Consider the following 21,129-nt stretch of genomic DNA (forward strand, 5'->3'; position numbering starts at 1 on the left):
TCTTCTAGGTTAGGAGAGTTAGTGGTTAGGCACAGGTTTAAGACTGGAAGAGTTTCTCATCTATATCCAAGAAATGCATGTTTTGTATGGAATCCTTCGGTACTGAGTCTATTTACTAACTCAGTTGTTAGACACCGGACAAGATTACATTTCCTAATGACAGTATGTGGACATTAGCTTCATGGAATGTTAAGGGGCTACAGACAGATAACAAAAGAAAACTATTTCTGCACTTAATTTTTAAATCTAAACTGGATTTTATTATGATAAAGGAAACCCACTTAGTAAAGGAGCAATGGAACCTCACAGCAAAGAAAAAATGGATTAAAACCATTATAGCGGCAGGAAATAAAACTAATAAAGTAGGAGTTGCCATCATCATTAAAAACTCCTTCCAGCATGATATTATAAAACAGGACTCAGACCCAGAAGGTAGATGGTGCTACTTTGTAAATAAAGTTGATAAGTTAGATAAACCAATCTTAGTTGTCAACGTGTATGCCCCGTGTACCCTTCAACAAAACGTTTTGATGGTTATTTATAATTTACTAAAGTCCTTCCCTAATCATTACTACATCTTAGGGGGTGATTGGAATTCCATTCAGGATCCAAAGAGAGATAGAACCAACACTAAATCTAAATATAATACACAAGCCACTACTGCACTCTTTGAAATTAAAATAAAACCAACACTAAATCTAAATATAATACACAAGCCACTACTGCACTCTTTGAAATTAAAAATGATTTTAGATTAATTGACCCATAGTCTAATCTTCCTTCACATACACACAATAAGGGGTTTACGTTCTTCTCTCAATGCTATAAGAGTTGGTCCAGACTGGATTTTTTCCTAATATCTGATATTTTTCTATACTTCATTCTTTCATTTTATACAGAACCTAGGTATCTATCAGACCATTCTAGAATTACATTAGTTATAGATTGGGTACATAAAAAGTCCCCGAAAAACAATACAATATGGTGGCACTTTAACCCTAATCTAATTAATAATAAGGATAATAGGCAGGAAATTGACACTCTACTTGACAAATGCATACTATCTATTGCAGAGGACAACAAGCTGATTGATATAATATGGGCTACCACAAAAGTTCTAATCAGAGGGATGTTAATTAATAAATCTTCATTTCATAGGAAAATTACTATCAACAAAGAAAATAGTATTAAGGAAGAAATTTCTAAGCTTGAGTTAAAAATGCAACAGAATTATTCCTCGGACCTAGAGAATACTATATCCCAACTACAAGCAAATCTATTATCTCTGCAAGCAGAGAACCTGTCATATCAGGAAATCAAAAACATAGCAAATTACTCAGAATGGGCGCAACTCCCCTCCAGATTTTTAGCAAGATTACTTAATCACTATAAACCTATCCCGAATATTTCGGAAATTATTTTCCAAGATAATAAATACAGTAATTCACAAGACATAATCAAGGTGTTTGAGGAGATATATGAGGATGTGTATAACCCCATTCCCATTTCATATAAGGAACAAGATTTGCAGTTATTTCTCAAACAATTAATATTCCCCAAAATTAATGAACAACAACAAGATCTTCTTTCGGCTGAGTTTACACAAACGGAAATTAATACTGCGATTAACAGCTTGAAATGTAATAAGGCACCGGGTCCAGATGGTTTCTCAGCCGAATTCTACAAATGTTTTATTTCCAAAATTTCTATTATATTGTACCATCTCTTTGCCTACATTATACGTTTTGGTATTACTGATCTACATATGAATGCATCTAGAACCATCCTACTACCTAAACCGAATACTGATACCACTAATCCCCATAATTACAGGCCCATATCTATTATTAATCTAGATATGAGAATTATGGCAACAATATTAGCTATTAGACTTAAATCTGTCATTTCTAAAATTATATCTCCAGAACAATCAGGGTTTGTCAATCATAGGCAAACAATAGACCAAACACTTACGCTTGATGCAATGATTTCTTTATCTTTAATAAAACAAACACCCATATACACATTAGCTATTGATGCATCTAAAGCATTTGACTGAGTTAACAAGCAATTCTTGGCAGCCATTCTGCCAAAATTTAACATTCCTACACAATTCATCCATTATATTAATACGCTGCATATGAGGGCCTACACCACTTTACAAATAAATAAATATAGCTCAAAGAAACTAGAAATTAATAATGGGATAAGACAGGGATGTCCTTTATCACCTCTTTTATTTAATTTATTTATTGAGCCATTATTTTTACTAATAAAGCAAAAAACATTTCACAATATCCCCGTTTTATTTAACACAGAGATTGCATTTTCAGCATATGCAGATGATTTAAATATATATTACTCCCTCCCCAACTCAGATTTTAATAAGATAATAAAATCAATAGATATATTCTCTACATTTTCTAATTATAAGATAAATATGGATAAATCAATAATATTTCCCTTAAATAACTACTCACAATACCCCAGTGTATTTACCCCACAAAATATTAAAACTAAAGACCAATTACACTATCTTGGAATTTCATTTCATAAGGACGCATATAAATATTATCAAGAAAATGTAGATAAAATATGGTCAACTATACAAAAAGATTTGGAAAGATGGGCACAACTTAAGCTCCCTTTTTTATCCAAAGTTGCCATCATTAAAATGAATGTTCTCCCGAGATTACTTTACATATTTAATGCATCCAATACATTCATACATAATAAATTCTTCAAGGTCACACAAACAACACTATCAACATTTTTATGGCATCCAAAACCTATCAGGATAAGCTATCAAAAACTTATTTATCCTAAGGATAAAGGTGGAATGGGACTCCCTGATATTAGACTATATTATGAAATTAACAAGTGTAGTAGATTAATCAATATTGCAGAATATAGGAATGATTCCAATAAATGGTACCCGATGTGGGTGAAATTATACCATAATTATATTAAAGCATTACACTTTAACCCCAAGGCACTTCCATTTTTAGAAAAAAGCACTTGGAGGGTGTATAGATTACAAAAAGATTTAAGGGAACAAATTATAATCACACAAAATCTTTTTAATTCCTTAAATTTATATGCCGCTTTCAGGACACTCCAACTGATACATCTTAATCCCAACATTAAATTGAATGATAGGTTGATTAACTTGAATTCTTACCCACTGCTGAGGGATAAAGTTGTATTAGATTTTCTCCCATTTAAACATGACTCAGTAATTGACATGAGGAGCAAATTAAATCTACCGCCCAAATATACAACTATTTTAAGACAACTAAAAGAGGTATGTTGCAAATACTGAGACGGTATTAATATCTCAGATTCAGATATAGCTACATGTAAAACATTATGGGATTTGTTGATACGTAAAAAAAAAATTATCTCAAATGTATATAAAATTATTATCTCTATTAAATGCAACAGAGAGGCTATACATTCTAGCTACTGGACCAAGCAGGATTCTACTATTACATCCAACAAAATTGCTCAGGCTATTCAGAAATTCTCAAAATTTATTCCCCTCCAAAAATTTAGATATACACAACTTATGATTTTAAATAATGCTTACTTTACATCCCAAATTCTTAATAAGTGGTACAGCGATATATCATCAAACTGTCAATTCTGCCCTTCGCAAAAGGCAGATATCATTCACATTTTTTGGAGTGGTAAATGCTCATACAAGCTTTGGTGTGCCTTAAGGGTCAAATTAGAAAAAATGTGATATGAAAAAAACAACTCTATCTTGGAAATTTGCTCTCTTACATATTCCCCCAACAGGATTTAGAATGAAACATATACATCTTATAGTAACAATATTTATGTTAATGAAATACTACATCACATTAAACTGGAAAAACAGGACTACACTGTCATAGGAAGGCTTTAGACAAGTAGCTAGAAAGCAAATATTTGTGCACAAATATCTATGGTATTCCATGAAGCAAAAACCCTCACAGAAGGATTCTTGGAAATTGATTTTAGATGATATTCTGACATGATATTAAGTAAAAGATATGAAATCATTTTAGTAAGATATAGATGAGATTTGTATATAGTTGTTTTTAGTGTGTAGTGTGTACTTATGTTTATGAGCCTGCTGTTATGTATGTAAATGATTTGTCAAAAACTAATAAAGAGAATGTAAAAAAAAAAAACAATTGGCTTAAGTATTGGTGTCATTCAAAGGGGATCCAGTGCCTGTCAGCCTGGGATGACATGCTCTACAAGCCACGATGCTTCGCTAGGGACGGCTTGCACCTGTCACCCCTGGGCTTTCGGATATTGGCAAAGGCTCTTGCCACCCCTATAGTGCCTTTTTTAGGCAAGGCTCAAAAGACAAACCCACCTCCATAGGTATCACAAGGGATAAGAAACTAAGAGTAATGCTACTCAATGCCAGAAGTCTAAACCTCAAGATGCATGCACTCAAAACTCTCCTTAGCATGGAGAACATTGATATCTGTGCAGTAACAGAAACCTGGTTCAAGGCTCCTGAGAACACCCCAGCACTACCAGGTTATACCTCATACCATGCTTTTCGGCCCCAAAACTTGGACCGAACTACAAAAGGAGGGGGAGTATCAATATTCGTCAAAGATACCCACATCTCCAGGTTGGTGGCACAGCACGAAGCATCAGAGACTATCCATGTACAACTAACAGTGGGTAAAACTGCCTTCCAGTTTATAGCCTGCTACAGACCACCCTCCCAAACTCAGGAACCCCACTCAGCCTTCCTGAGAACACTGGAAAATATGAAGGTCTCTCCAAACACCATTATATTGGGCGACTTCAACTACCCAAACATAGGCTGGGAGCATTACACTAGCTCCAACACCCTAGCCCAAAGGTTCCTAGAATTTATAAACTCAAATGCTATGGAACAACTTGTTACCACTCCCACAAGAGGGGAAAACATACTGGACCTGATCATCACCAACATGGGAGCTCTATGCTCCAGACCAGAAGTGTATCCCTCACTGGTAAGATCAGACCATAAACTAATCTCACTGGATATTGACATCCCGACCCCACCCCCTGCCCAGAAAACCACAGTGAAAAACTTCTCTAAAGCAAATTTCACACTCCTCAAAACCGAGGTGGAATCCTTCAAAGCCCCTGGGCCTGTGGAAAATACGGCCCAGACTACAGAATCCTTTATAAACACATTCTATGAACACCTTCAGGAATGCATGGATCATGCAATCCCAAATAAAACCAAGACCCAATCCGCCAAAGGCAAGCGCCTTGTCTGGCGGACCCCAGCCATAAACAAACTATACAATAGAAAGAGGAAGCTACTACATCCTCCAAAGACAGACATCCTGTCTGGTGGACCCCATCCATAAACAAACTATACAATAGAAGGAGGAAGCTACTACATGATAGAGCAAAATCCCAAAAAGGGAAGGCATCTCTGATCAGTATTAGCAAAAAACTACGGGCACTTATAAAATCGTCTAAGGCCAGCTTCGAGAGAGAAATTGCACAGGACACTAAGGATAATCACAAGGATTTCTTTAGTTATGTTAGGAACCTGGGTGGGAATTCCCAGATATGCTCAGAATTAGTCCAAAATGACAAAAAATACACCGAACCCACAGACATTGTCAACATCCTAGCTGACAGGTTCAGTGCAAACTTATCCCCCCTCCCCACCAAAAGGGCAAATATCTATCCCGGCAGAGAGCTGCCCCCCTGACATTGCAGATGCTCAGGTAAGAGCCACCCTGTCCAAAGCAAAAAACACAGCATCAATGGGACCAGACGGTGTCCTGGGCTGCGTCCTACATGAACTCCAAGAAGAGCTAAACCCAAATATAAAACTACTGTTCAATCTCAGCCTTACTACAGGATTTGTACCTAAAGAGTGGCATACAGCAACAGTGGTCCCTCTCCACAAAGGTGGTGCCTCAACGAATCCTGGATACTATCGCCCCATATGCCTGACTAGCTTGGACTGCAAAGCTATGGAAAGGATCATCATGGACCTCATAAATAAAGATATTGGGGACCTACAGACACTGGATCCTACCCAGTTCGGCTTTGTTAAGGGCAGATCCTGCCTCTTAAACCTGGTCGATTTCTTTGAAGCAGTCACCAAGGCCATTGACGAGGGGAAGGTGGTCCACACAGACTACCTGGACCTTGCAAAAGCCTTCGATACAATACCCCACTCGGGCATTATAGATAAGCTCACCAGCTTAAATATAAACCCCTATGTCACTAGATGGGTTGCAAACTGGCTCAAGGACAGAACCCACATGGTTAGAATTGCTGCAACCATGTCAGACTCCAAACCAATTACAAGTGGCGTCCCACAAGGCTCAGTCCTGGGACCTCTCTTGTTCTGTATATATTTCTCGGAGGTACAGGCCAATATGGAAGGACTGTGGCTGACCAAGTTCGCAGATGACTGCAAACTAGGCACCATAATCGACTCTCCAGCCGACACAAGCATCCTACAAAAGGGCCTCATAGAAACAGACAACTGGTGCCAGAGCCATGGCCTCAAGCTAAATGCCAAAAAGTGTATAGTCATCCCCTTTGGCAAAAACAAAGTGCCCACAAATTACCACATAGGTGGTACTCCATTAAGTATGGAAGAAGTAATTAGGGACCTGGGGACCCAAGTTGATAGCAATCTCTCATTTGAAAACCACATGGCCAAAGTGGTTAGAAAAACATTTTATATAGCCACCTAATCATGAAGGGATTCACATCTAGATTAGGGAAGGTCATCGTGCCTCTTTACTCATCCCTCATCAGGCCCATAATTGAGTACAATGCCCCTTTTGGGATGTACCTTACCAGATACCTGCAGCAACTGGAAAGACCCCAAAAGTACCTCACCAAGAGGATCAAAGGGCTCAAACAGATGCCATATGCTGCCCGGTTAAAGAAACTCCAGCTCTACTCAGTGGCATACCGCCTACTCAGAGGCGATCTGTGCCTGATGTATAAAGCTATGTCCAACCCGGAATTAATGGACATGCTGCACCTCAGAAAATCCAAATCTCATCGAGCTACGCGCTCGAGAGACTTGAACCTCAGCACTGAAATAAATAGGACATGCTGGAGGGACAGATTCATAACCCAGAGGCTCCTTTCACTCTGGAATAAAATCCCAGTCCAGGTTAGGCAGAGTCCCTCATTGACTCTCTTCAAGAGGAATCTTGATGAGTGGATTGGAGATTGTAGGTTTACCCCAGGTATCACTTCTGTGTCACTGTTAGACAGAGGTACAGTATACTAGCCTTGAAAAAGGGCATAGCAAAATTCATTTAAAATGGGTGGTGAAAGCCAAACACACTCTGGCTAGTCTTATAAATGCCCTAGGGCAGATAGCCTAGTATGAACCTATGAACCTATGAAGATTAGCTGTATAGCACAACTATAAGTGTCAAGAAGTGCAATTCAGTGAAATAAATGTAAAAAAAAAAAAAACTTATTCTGCTCTTGGAGCCTCAGGAAATTTCTGCTATGTCACAGTAATGAATCACCACTCCTAAGCCTGGTAAAAACATACACAGCCCCCTGCAGACCCAGGGTTTAAATACCAGAAAAGATGGAAGAATCTAGAAGCTCGAATTACTACCCAAGCCTGCTAGCCCCTGCACTTTCAACCAATCACTTGTGCTAGAGAAGGTCAGGCAGCCCTGTTACTCTCACTAACAGAGAAGACAAGCCCCTACCAGCATAAGATGGCTGCCAGAAACACACGAAACTCAACAAGCAAAACAACCAGGCCTGGGTACAGCAGGCCTCTATCCAGAATACACTACCTGACTAGAACACAGAACTCTCACAAAAAAGGCACAGAAAAGCAGAGATAAAGCAGTATATGCAAAGATACATGAATATATCTTTGTTAATGTAAAGTTGTGGACTGTGTTATAGTGCTGGTCCTTTTGGGGATGAGTTGGCAACATTTTAAGAAATATTGGGAGATGGTGAGGAGGGTACCAGAGGAGATAATTTTACTTGTGTCAGATATGAGGACCCAGTCTAGAAGATCTACTGGAGTGTTTGCTGTAAGTGGTCTGGAGAGGTGATGAGTTTTGTGAAGTTATATAGATTTATGACAGAGGTAAGGTTAGGAACAGAAACAGATTGCCAGTCAATATTTACATCAGTTGGGATGCTGGTTTCTTGCTTGATATTTGTGAATAGCCAAGACAGGCAATCCTCCAAAGCTGAGTTGGTCATGCCAGGGGGAATGTAAACATTGATGAGACAGATATGTTTGATTTTTAAGAGGGGAAAGGAGTACTACAGTTTTTCTGAAGGAAGGCTGGGAGACTGCATATGGTGAGAGTACTAGTGAATTATTATACAGAACTTCTATGCCTCCTGCTTTTTTGTGATCTGTCTAGTCACCAGATGTTATAGCTTGGTAGAAGTATTTCATCACTCAATGTTGGGCTTTAGCCAGATTTTGATTAAAACAAACATATTGGGATTGTACAGTATAACCCAAGCATGCAGCTTGTGTATCCCATTACATATGCTTTGACAGTTCATGTGATGAAGGAGAAGTCTGGGGTGGTGTGATTGTTTGAATAAGACATAATACATTGATGGGAGGGGGTGTTTAGGAGCTATTAAACTCTGGAGAGTCAGTACCGGGGAGCTATAAAACTGAAGCGAGGTGGTACTGGGGTGATTGTGATAGTGTTTGCAGTGTGAGTAGTGGGCCTGGATTTGGGTGGATATTACCATAGGGTTTAATACTTTAGCAAAGACTGAGTAAGGGATGGGGCATCTGTGTTTGTATCTTTGTTTAAAACCAAAGTTAAACATGTAGGAGCTATGTACTCTGTAGGAGATTTTGTGCATGAGAATGTATGAATTTGGAAATGGGGTGATGGGAGATGGTATGGAGAACATGATTTGTTTGGGAGTAGAGATCCTTAGTGTAGGTATTATGTATAAAAATATTTTTGAATAATTGAATGCAGGGGGTTTTGAATCTGTTTTTATGTACAAAGGAGAAAATTAGAATGTAATAAAGAGAAACCTGTCTACTAACTTCAGCAGCAGAAAATTATACGCTTAAGGTTTAATTCTGCTTCTTTTACAATTCATGCAAGCACACAGGGCAGTGTAAGATGTAAGCAATGTGGATATAAACTGGATTAGCATAGCCAGCCTTATGCATAGGCAAACTAGGCGGCTGCCTAGGGCACCAATCATTTAAGGGCACCTTCTTACCCTTTATTTATTTAGTTGTTTGTTTGTTTATTTTAAGTAAAGAAATGCACCTCTTGTCTTTCTTTAAAAATAAATAAATCAGTCCATTATCCATCCATCCATCCATCCATCCATCCATCCATCCATCCATCCATCCATCCAAGCATCCATCCATCCATCCACACAGCTTGTTTTTCCATTTTTGTACATGGGGTTGGGATGGCACTTCAACAATGACAAACACCTAAATCTAGAGCCAGTGTTCACACTGCCTGATGGGCTAGCCCTGCCGGAAACTGGAGCACTCAGAGAAAATGAAAACTCGCATGAATAAAGGGAGGACATGCTGACTCTGCACAAAAGGCACTCTACTTGGGAATCAATTCAGAAAATCTCTTCCTGTGAGGAGCCAACACTACCTGTCATACCACTGTGCCAAACCAAATAAATAATAAAACATGTAAAGGGCCGAAAGGCACCCATAGCCAAATGGAGTCCTATGGGGAGCTGCTGACTTTCTTTTCAATGCCATGTGATGACAAGAAGTAGAAAGCTTAGCTAATTTATTTATTTATTTGTTTCAGATTTGTTAACTGGGTATAGCATTGATTCACTGGACTTAGTTTCAGGCTGGGCATAAACAAAATAGATAGTTGACATCATATACAGAGTGACTGACAAAGCACAGTATATACATGCACTATATATAAAGCTGATGTCAGAACTGACTTAAGGAAAGAATCTCAATGAAAAGTTCTGTTAGTGCAAGCTATATAGAAGTATGGAAGGAACAGGTAAGCTATATGACCAGAGATAGAACAGCTGTATTTCCTTGTCTTGTCTTGTTTTGTTTTGTCTGTTTTTTGATCAGAAAATGGGGCAAGAAAAATTATCTTTAGAAGAGAAGGGGGGGGGGGTTCCACAATTTGAGACAAAGGACAGAGAAAAAATGATTTGTACATTGAGACATTGTTAAGGAGGTTTGGAGGAGAGGACCTGAGTGGTTAAGATTTCTAAGGTTGTAAGTTGGTGTGTCTCTAAATAGTTTAGAGGCTACTGGGGGAAGGTCTCATTCTTAATAAGTTTAAACAGCTGAAAGCCATGTAGAAGTCAGCACATTGTTTCACATGTGACAAGTTAGCTTTTTCAATGGTTTTGCCTTGGTGTTCATTTTTTGGTGAGAGGGTGATGAATCTGCATATGGCATGTGAGGTGGTTAGAATGGTCGATGCATTTCTTTTACATACTTGTAGCAATCGGTGGGAGACTATATTCTAGCTGAGCCAGTAAGATACCCTTACCTATGGCATTTCTACAGGATCTGAAAAGAAAAGGGGAGGTCCTATTAGCCAGAACAGGAGAACATTAATTTTTTTTGTGTGTGTTGTCCAATTGCATGAAAGTAATTGACACCATTATCATTTGTTGAGTTTAAACAGTCACTGATCTGGCTTTGCAAGACTAGTGTGCATTTCTGTGAAGTGAAATGGAATACTTTGCTGTTGCAAATATTATTTATTTATTTATCTATCTATTTATTTATTTATTTATTAATTTGTACCAAAATCCGCAGTACCATGAATATAATGTATGGGTACAAAGACCATCTGTGGATACAAGTGACTAACCTTTGCTGTAGCTTGATCACTATTAAACAATTGTCACTAATCTGGTGCGACAGGAATAGAGTCAAACAATACACTGTATTTGTTAAAATCAGTCTAAAACTAGTAATGCTGTGTCTTATGGCTGCATGTGTTTGGGAAGGGGAGGTGGAGAGTGGAGGGGTGCTGCAGTGTATTTAAAAGTAACAAGTTGGTCATAATTTCTTTCTCTTTCCATCACAGTCATCACCATTGCACATATTGCATTGCTATCTGATAGGTGGCCTGGTAAGAATGTATGAAAATGTCTTGTTATTGGCACAGTGGCAAAGTGAGTAACATTCCCACTTCACAGTGCATAGCTCACTGTATATGTGTGAGTTTATCCATGTGCTATGCTTTCCTCCAACACCTTAAAGACACAATGTAGGAGAACTGGTGCCCTAATTTTGTTGTAGGTAAGTGCACAGTGCGTGTATGTGTGCTTGTGCATCTTGTGATATATCTGGCTTATCAGAGACAATGTCAGTATGTGTGTGCTTGTATGAAACAATTAGTATAGTTTGTGATATACTTGGCTTTCAGGTGTAGTGTCCATATGTGCATGTGGCTGTAATTCAGAAAGGTTACCATCAGAGATAAGCCTTTTTTTGCTATTGGCGGCAAGCATTTCTGATTCTTAGACGGATCTACTGCAGTGCTTAACTTGAAGAGGAGCAGTACCATGGTGGGGTGTCTGTGTGACCTATCACAAATACTAATGAGACATTTTTGGGGAGTGGCATATGTTAATTACCTGTGTGATCTTTCCTTGGAAATGCCTGTGGTTAATGTTTTTTGCAGCCAGGTGATTCATAGAACCATTCATCTCTGTATGCCCTTATCTGAATCAGTGGTAATTACCTAGGCCAAAAGCTCATGTTCACCCATTATTTTCAACAGGAGAGACTGCATTGGAGGTAAACGCCCAGGACTTAAGTGTATTGGTAGAGTTGGATGTGGATGGGTATGTGGGTGTTATGACTGTGCGTGTGTGTGTGTGTGTGTGTGTGTGTGTGTGTGTGTGTGTGTGTGTGTCTTAGGATGGGGGGGCTGCCGTACCTCTTAACTACTGTTAGGCTAATGAGCAGTGGATGTATTACAAGGACATTAGACCCCAAATAAACTATTCTTCATTTTAATCACTGGAAAGATGATGGAACAACAGGTTTTGCAACATGTAAGATATATGTGAAGAACACTAGACATGAAGTATTATTTCTACATATCACTCCAAACCACTTAAAATGTTAATAAAGCAACAGATCTTGTATCTGTTTGTATTTACTAAAGAATAAGAAGTATGGGACGCTAGCAGCATCCAGAAACCAGCTTAATTCAATTATTTCCTCCATAGTTATTGTGCACAGTGTGGTGCAGTTAGGGTACCTTAAAAGGATGTAGGAAAAAGCTGGAGAAAACAAAATGTGAGGAAAGGTAGACAAAAGTAATCCAGAAAGTGTGGAGAGGCTGTAATGAGGGGAACGTGGGGGGGGGGGGGTTTGAGGGTGCTGGGTAATGTATGTTTCTATGTATGTGTTTGTGGAGAGGTGTGTAAGTAGATAGTGGAACACCATTTCACTTATGGTCAGACCTGCAGGTTAGGTACTGTTTAATCAACAGCACTGAATGATTTTTTTTGTTGTTGTTATGTAGCACAAGTCAGAGAAAAGATAGTGATCAGTAAGGTAACAGAAGGTGAAAACATGGAACCATTTCAGTATATCTTAAACTATTGACTCTGTAGACAGGATGGACAAAAATATATACCTTAGTGGTTGACTGTGGAGTTTGCAGGAAGGTGAATGTTTGGTATACTTACACTTAATGTGAAGTAATGGTGTAAAAGGACATATTGAAGAGTAACATGCAACTGCAAAAGCAAATCTGTGTACTTGAGAGGAGAGAACATAGTACAGAATTATGTGATAGAAGAGGAGTTGGTAGGGTAACCAATCATATGAAATGAGGTAAATGCATTCAAACAACCTCTCATGGTTCTGGGGAGAGCAATATCTCACAACATATGGAAATGGAAGATCATGGAACTGAATAATTCTTCAGAAAACTGCAAAGAAGATAACAATGCTTCATTGACTCTGCATTGAAATACTATAAGTTAAAGCAAAGAATAACTTTAGGTTTATAGTTTGTTGTATGCAGACAACTAAGAAAAGCAGACAGGCAGGCAAGATGAGCTCAGGAGCATAACCAGGATTTTTTGAATTGCACACTGACTTCCAGAATATATACCCTTCCTCACATATGTACAGTAGGTCCCTATCCCATTGGAGAGAATGTAGCTTTATGTACAGAATACATCATCATCAAATCCATTTTTTCCAATTTTCTACATGGGGTATCATATCAAATGTCACCATCTCTCTCTGTTCAGTGCCCTCTTCTACCTTCTATGATACTCATGCCTGACTGTTGCAGGTCTTCTCTCACACAGTCTAGCCACCTCTTTGCTAGACACTCTTGTTTCCTCTTGCCTTCTTACTGTCTATCCCAAATCTTCTTCACCATATTGTTGTCTGCATTTCTGCATATCTGTCCAAACCACCATAATCTGACCTCCTTGACCTTTTCTGCAATTGGAACTACTTTGTTTTCTGGTCTTATGTCCTTATTTGTTTGTCTGTACTGCACATCAGAGTAGATGCCCAAAGCAGTTGGTCTGTATGATACTTCCCCCAGTAGGGCACCATCTAGAATCTGTGCAGCTATCCATAACACAATTCTTGGGTGAGTTTGGGATGGAAACGTATTTTTGGGAAGCAGGAGAATCACACAGAGACACTGGAAGAACATGCAAACCCCATATAGGCATTGGCTGGAGGTTAGAATCAAACCTTGTACTTTGTATATGAGATGCAAAAAACTTACCTGTTATCTAATTTTCAATAATGTAGACTCAGGTATTCTGAAACAAAAAGCTATTTAACAAAATATGTAATTATAAACCTTAGTAAATGTACTATTTTAGTTTAAATTCTAGTACATCTCATTGCACGCACTAAATCATTTAAAAAAAATGTAAAACATGGTGTACATGGCATACACTTGGCTACACCCCTGGATGAGCTCATCCATCTTTATATGCCACCTATGTTGGTGTAGCTACACGTGGTTAAGTTTAGATTCCCCATTCATCAAGTGCCCATATGGCAAGGTGCCACGGAACAGAATGCTGCTAAATGTTTTCAGAGGAAATCACTAGTAGTGTGCTTTCTAAGTGAGCTCTGGTAGTGATTCCTGTGTTTGGGGAGATTTCTCCATTCTTTGTGTTTGTGCAATGATAGAGTTGATATTCCTAATTTCAGGGAGTTAGGGACTAGCCTTGCACATGGTGGTTGCAGAGGGTCTTGCTGTCCCAGCAAAGATGCTTAAAGTTGGAGTTTTCACCCCCTTTTTGGTATTTTTGCCACTTGAGCTTTGCTCTGTGGTTCCTCAGCATCTTGTAGGTCAGGGTTTCATAGTGAATCTGCCCATGTCTATTTCTTCTCATAATGAAAGAAATAGTTCTCATACTTTTTGCCATTGCTTTGTTTTATTGTATGTGAGCCAATTGCACATGCAGCTGTCAACTGTATAATTTTGTCTTGTACACTTGCAATGTGATACTTAAACATATTTTGTAACCTTAAACTGGAACCCTTGAGGTACAGCAGGTACTAAACCAAGACTGTATTTTGAACTTTTGAGGCAGTGTTTGTGTTATTTAAAGGGTTGTTTACTTTCTTCCATGCCTGCCTTAAACAAAACAAGAATATCAGCTGGTTTCAAATTAGTGAAACCGGTTATGGATTGCCTATTAAACTTTCAGAATGTTTTCACCTGGCTTGATTGCATTGCCCTATGTTATTGCAGCAGAAAGATGGTGACATTATACTCCTGTTTGGAAAAGTACGTTTTAAAGAGTGAAGTTATTGGGATCATATTCAAAATGCTAAAACTTTTTTCTCATATATAGTAATCCTTACAAACAGATATGAGCTCATGACTTGTTTTGACTACAGCAGTACAGCTTGTTTGCAGCTATGTTTCATGAAGACTGCATCCATTGTGTTCACAGTTGTGGGCTGTACAGTTTGAGTGACTGGAATGTGACACCTGGCACACAGCGCACAAAATGACTTCTTCAGAATGTACTGGTTTATATAAGTGCAGAATGTACTGATGACTCTCACCAATGGCCAATATGACACAGTGATGTACCAAATGAGGTGTATTTTTGATTTTTTTCAGTACTTACATCTATGCTCCTGATTTTTGTCAGTATTCAAAATGTATATATAGTACTATTGTATTTGCACTAGGATAGTTACTTGTTTAGATGTCAAAATAAGATATTTCTTGCTGAAATACTCTCATCCATTATAAAGGATTTCTTTTATATTGCTAAAACAGATTTTGTTACAGAAATTTAGCTGTTTCCATTCTTTCATACCTGAGAAAAATTATCATAATTTTCTGCAATATTTAAAAGAAAATCAGAAAATTTGTTTTCTTCTAAAATACTGGGCATTTGCAAAATTGTCATGGATTTTTTTACAGAACACAGCTGTCTAAATCATTACTGCCCTACCAAAAGAGTGCCATCTGGTAAATATAATTCAAACTGATGTATACACAGAAATGTTTGAATCAAGCTCTGTAATTAAACTTTGCATTCTTGTTTTAAATATATTGCATGTATACTTAACAGACAGAGAAAGACGTGGTCTGCTGCATGTAAGAAACATTGAGATACATTGAATAACCTGCCTCCATTACTGTATTGTCATGAAGGTGATCCATGGACAGAACTTTAAATATGATAGTCCATGATTTATGGCCAGCTTGGGACAAAGTACAGTGGACTGAGCAAGTTTAGCTTGTTATATGTTCCTACAGTTGGTAGACCAATGTCGGATATGGACCACCAGTCCGAAAATTACAGGGCACAGTTTATGGCAGGGTGTCTGTTCAGTAAAAGTAAATAAACTTTATGGTGGAAGATCCATAGCATCACAGGGCAGCTGTCTGTCTCTCTCTCTCTCATACAGAGACACACACACACACACACACACACACACACACACACACACACACACACACACACACACACACACACACACACACACACACACACACACACAACATATATCTACTCTCTGTGTCTCTTTCTGTCTATATATATATTTTTGTAGTGGGACAAGCCTTTTGTGGTCCGCCCCCTTACTTATATATGTTAACTCCACAGTTGCATAACCAGGGAGAAAAGACAAAAAAGCCCAAACTTTGAATCACTACCTTTGCACAAACAAAAACCACTCTGGCACTGATACCCTGCATGGAGCAGAGTTTGACAAGGTGCAGATCAGAGAAGTTGAAGAAAGAGGAAACTAACAACAGATGTGCATGGTAGTGCAGGCTGCAGTTCACTGGTGGTATAAGCAGAATATAAGCATTATTAATACCGGTAAGGGAACATGGGCTTCTCCCAGATTCATAGCTCCGTAGATTCAGTTGTAAAACTTACAGCCTTCTGGGCTTCAAGTATCTTCACTGCCATAACTACATGCTGATATTTTCTATTTCAAATTTATATTCTAAAGAATGGAACTCAGTTATGACTTTGGTATTAAACTTTACAACAAACTAAAACAAAAACTAAATGACGTAATTCTGTACGATAATAATACTCCACTTGTATTAAACAGTATTAATGCAACTGAAGTATTATGGGTAAACATCACTACTTCTTTTGTTTTTTGCTATATCTATCTATCTATATAGCTATCTCTGTCTCTCTCTCTCTCTCTCTCTCTATATATATATATATATATATGATTACACTTATATAGATTGAATACACACTATATCAACACTGCACACACTGAACACAATCCCTGGGATTCATAAAGCTTGCGCCAGGTGCAGGCATAGTGTCGGCATTCTAACACCAAATATGGCCGCCGAGCGATCCAGGTACGAGCTGTTCCCACGTGCACTACCTACGTATGCTATGCCCACACATCTCCCGGTCCCTGTATGCTAATTACTCAATGTGCAGCAGTGTAGCATGCAAATGAAGGTATGTAGCGATCGAGGAAGTGGTGCAAGTGTAGTGTAGGCATGCAGAAATGTAACCTGTAGAAAACGGTTTACATTTCTGAAAACATAAAATCAGAGCCATGACAGCTGACCAAACACATGTATTATATTGTTAATATATGCCAATGGTGAAATATATAGCCATTGGCATAAAAAAATGTACAAAATATAAAATTAACATTTAATAAATATAGTCGCACTATCGCAACGTGAAAGCGCAGGGCAGCAAAGGGGATCGCAAGGAAAATATAAAAATATAGAATAAAACTGCAATGTAACACATATCATGATTTCCCCATAATAGTCAATGGCACGCATGCTACACCATACTATGGCACAAGGGTTGCTAAGTGGCTGTGACAGTATTATGCGCGGTAGCTAGGAATTAGTAGGCAATGCCATGCAAATGAGAGAAGTACTAGTGAATCACATATTCCCCGCTGGTGTAAGGATGCACCTCACAGCGTAGCATTATAACACCGAGGTGTGCCCTTGAGATAAAAATGACATCAAAAGAGGAGTGTGTCGCCATTGCTGTAAGCACATTGCAGCATTGCTAAACTGGTTTGCCCCTAGCTAGGCAAAGCTGCAGGATAGGGGTGTGTTGAACTAGCCATAGCTTTGCTTAGCTGAGAGTACACAAGGTAACCGAGTATGCCTGTGAACGGAGATGAAAACGCATGTAAACCCGGTAAATGAGTTTGCGCGGCGTGCACTGCAGCTGAAACAGGAAGGATATAGGAAATAAATAGGACATGCTGGAGGGATAGATTCATAACCCAGAGGCTCCCTTCACTCTGGAATAAAATCCCAGTCCAGGTTAGGCAGAGTCCCTCATTGACTCTCTTCAAGAGGAATCTTGATGAGTGGATGGGAGATAGTAGGTTTACCCCGGGTATCACTTCTGTGTCACTGTTAGACAGAGGCACAGTATACTAACCTCAAAAAAGGGCATAGCAAAATTCATTTAAAATGGGTGGCGAAAGCCAAACACACTCTGGCTAGGCTTATAAATGCCCTAGGGCAGATAGCCTAGTATGAACCTATGAACCTAAATAAGGAAATGCTGCACCAGGGAAATTGGAGTACAAATGATTAATTAACACCTAGGAGCCTACAGTGGGCCACTGACAACAGCTAACAAGGCTGCAAGCAGCTACCTGCAGAACAGGAAAGGGGAGGGGCTGTACTGCAAAGAAAACAGTAAAATGTCAATGTGGAGCAAAGCCGATTTGCAGTATATCAGCTACAAGACACATTTTGCCATGACTGGGTAGGGAAAGTACAAAACAAGAAAGACGGCAGGTAGATGCATGCCTGATAATGGGAGGGAATCCAGGTTTAAAAGTGAATTAAACGGCAAAAGAGTATTCAAGGCAAGCATAACTCCACAGTAAAGGCCCTACACTTGCCGTACTCATTGTAAAACCCATAATTAAGACACTCTGAAGCTGGAATACCTCATACACACCCAATGACATCAGCAGCATCCATAGTACAATAGTATAAAGTGTGAAAGCACCTCACACACATTTGTGTATTCCCATACACTCTGCACCAGTGGTGTATACAGATGGGGAACTTTTAGTATGTACATGTTAGGGGCTGCTATAGCTTTGCTCCACCAGCATGTGTTAGAGACCGAAGGTGGTGTGGAGGATGATGCACATGACCGTCTCAGGCACCAGAGGAGGAAGAGAGTGTTCAGACCAAGGGTAACCTACCAGGGGCTACATGATCTGGAGACAATAGAGTGCTACAAGGTGGACAGGGACATCCTGCATCAACTTGTGGAGCTGTGCTGGCCACGCCTCAGAGCCAGAACAAACAGAGGGGAACCCATCCCATTGGATACGAAGGTATGTGTAAGCCTGAGAATACTAGCTACTGGTACCTTTCAAAGACCAACTGGGGATATCATGGGGATTTCAAAGGCATCAGCATCCAGGGTACTACACCAGTTCCTGGATGCCATGTTACCACATGCCAATGAGCACATATACTTCCCCTGAATGCAGGAAGAGTTGTCCAGCAATATGCGTTACTTCCACCATGTGGCAGAATACCCGGAGGTACTGGGTGCAATAGACTCCACGCACATACACATTCACCACCCAGTGAGCAGGGTAGGCGCTAGATAAATCGCAAGGGATACCCCTCCATCAACTGTCAGGTCATGTGCAATGCCCAGGGCATTATCATGGATGTGTGTGCTGGCAGCCCTGGAAGCTATCACAACTCCCACATCTGGCATGCCTCACAGCTGTATCAGTTATTTGCCAGGGGGAACATCCCAAATGGCCACCTGGTGGGGGATGCTGGCTATGCACTGGAACCGTGGATGATGACTCCCATCAGAAATGCACACACACTCGTGCAGGAAAGCCATAATGAGGCACACGCACAAACCAGAATCATCATAGAGCATGTGTTTGGGATGCTGAAATCACGGTTCCATTGCTTAGACATATCTGATGGAGCCTTGCAGTACTCTCCAGGCACGTGTGCCCACATCTTCATAGTATGTGCCATGCTACACAATATAATCCTGCTGAAACAGCTGCAGCAAGGACAGAATGGTAAAGGCCCTCACAGCCCACCACCATTGCCAAGGGCCCCACAGGCACAGAGGGACTCAGACCATGAACACACTGAACCAGCCCCAGTAGGCAGACGGAGGTGTGCCCAGTATGCCCATGCCTTGGCAAGGAGGGAACTTATAGCACACACAATGACAGTGTAGGCACCTAGGGACTGACATTTCTCCACCTGCACACACAGTAAAAATGGATGGCACACACACAAGACTACCTGTAAATTGTCATGTATAGGTAGTCTACTCTGTGCATCCAACATAGGCAGCCCTCAACTATTGCACACACAACTGCCATTGACACAAGGTAAGTCAACACCTGAACAGTAAATTAAGCTATCAGCATGTGCTGATACTGTATGTATAGGTTCATAGGTAGGTACTTGGCCAACTGCCAGAGGCCATTCATAAGCCTAGCCAACATGTGTCAGCGTTTGCCACCCCATTGATTCATTAACTGTCCCTCTGTGGGGCAAAGGCAATGGCGGGATCCCTGGGGTGCATCTACTGTTCCCCATCCACTCTTCAATGTTTCTCTTGCAGAGTGTTAGTGGGGGGCTCTGTATAATGTAGTCAGGGATGTTGTTACAAAGTATGGGGAGTGTCATTGATAGGAATCCATCCCTCCAGCATCTTCCAGTTATTGTTGTTGCAAGGTTCAGCTCACTACAGTGTGTGGCTCACTGTGACATGGATTCCCATAGGTGGAGCATATCCATTAAGCCGGAGTTCGACGTGGAACATGTTGGCCAGCAGAGATCATCTCTGGATAAACGAGATGCCACTGAGTAAAGGAGGAATTTATTCAGTCTGGCTGCATAGGGCATATGTTTGAGGCCATTAATCCCCTTGGTGAGGTACATTCGTGGACCTTCCGGCTGTTGGAAGTGTCTTCTGAGGTACATCCCAAATGGGTTATTATACCCTATGATGGGACTGATGAATGATGAGTAAAGGGGCATTATAACCCCAGTATGTCTAGATGCGAACCCTTTAGTAATCAGATGGCCTACATAGAAGGATGTCCTAACTACTTTGGAGATATGATTGTCAAAGGGGAGAGGGTAGGGTAGTTGACATCGACCAATGTCAGGGTGTGCATTAGGACTGTCATATTCTCCACTGTCTCCAGGCAGGTGGAGTGGTGGTCCTGGGTCATGGAGGGTGATCTGTAGCAGGCCACAGTTTACATTGCAGTTGTGGCTGATATTAGCTGCACATGGATGATCTCAGAGGTATCATGCTGCCCCACTAACCTGGAGGTGTAGGTATCCCTGATGAATATGGTACACCCCCTCCATGTCTGTGTCAGTCCATGTTCTGTGGCTGAAATGTGTGGTATGGGTTGTAGTCTGGTAGTGCTGGTGTGCTCTCAGGAGCCTTAAGACAGGTCTCAGTTACTGCACAGATGTTGACGTTGTCCATCCTGAGGAGTGCTGTGAGTGCATGCATGTTGTGATCACAACCTCTGGTGTTGAGTAGCATAACCCTCATTGATTCTGCTATTATGCAGTTTATGGAGCTGGTATTCACCTTTGAGACTCTCCTAAAAAAGGTACCATGGGGGCACCAATA

The sequence above is a fragment of the Protopterus annectens genome, chromosome 1.part1, assembly GCF_019279795.1.
Source record: "Protopterus annectens isolate FY-2018-M chromosome 1.part1, PAN1.0, whole genome shotgun sequence".
Taxonomy (NCBI): domain Eukaryota; kingdom Metazoa; phylum Chordata; order Ceratodontiformes; family Protopteridae; genus Protopterus; species Protopterus annectens.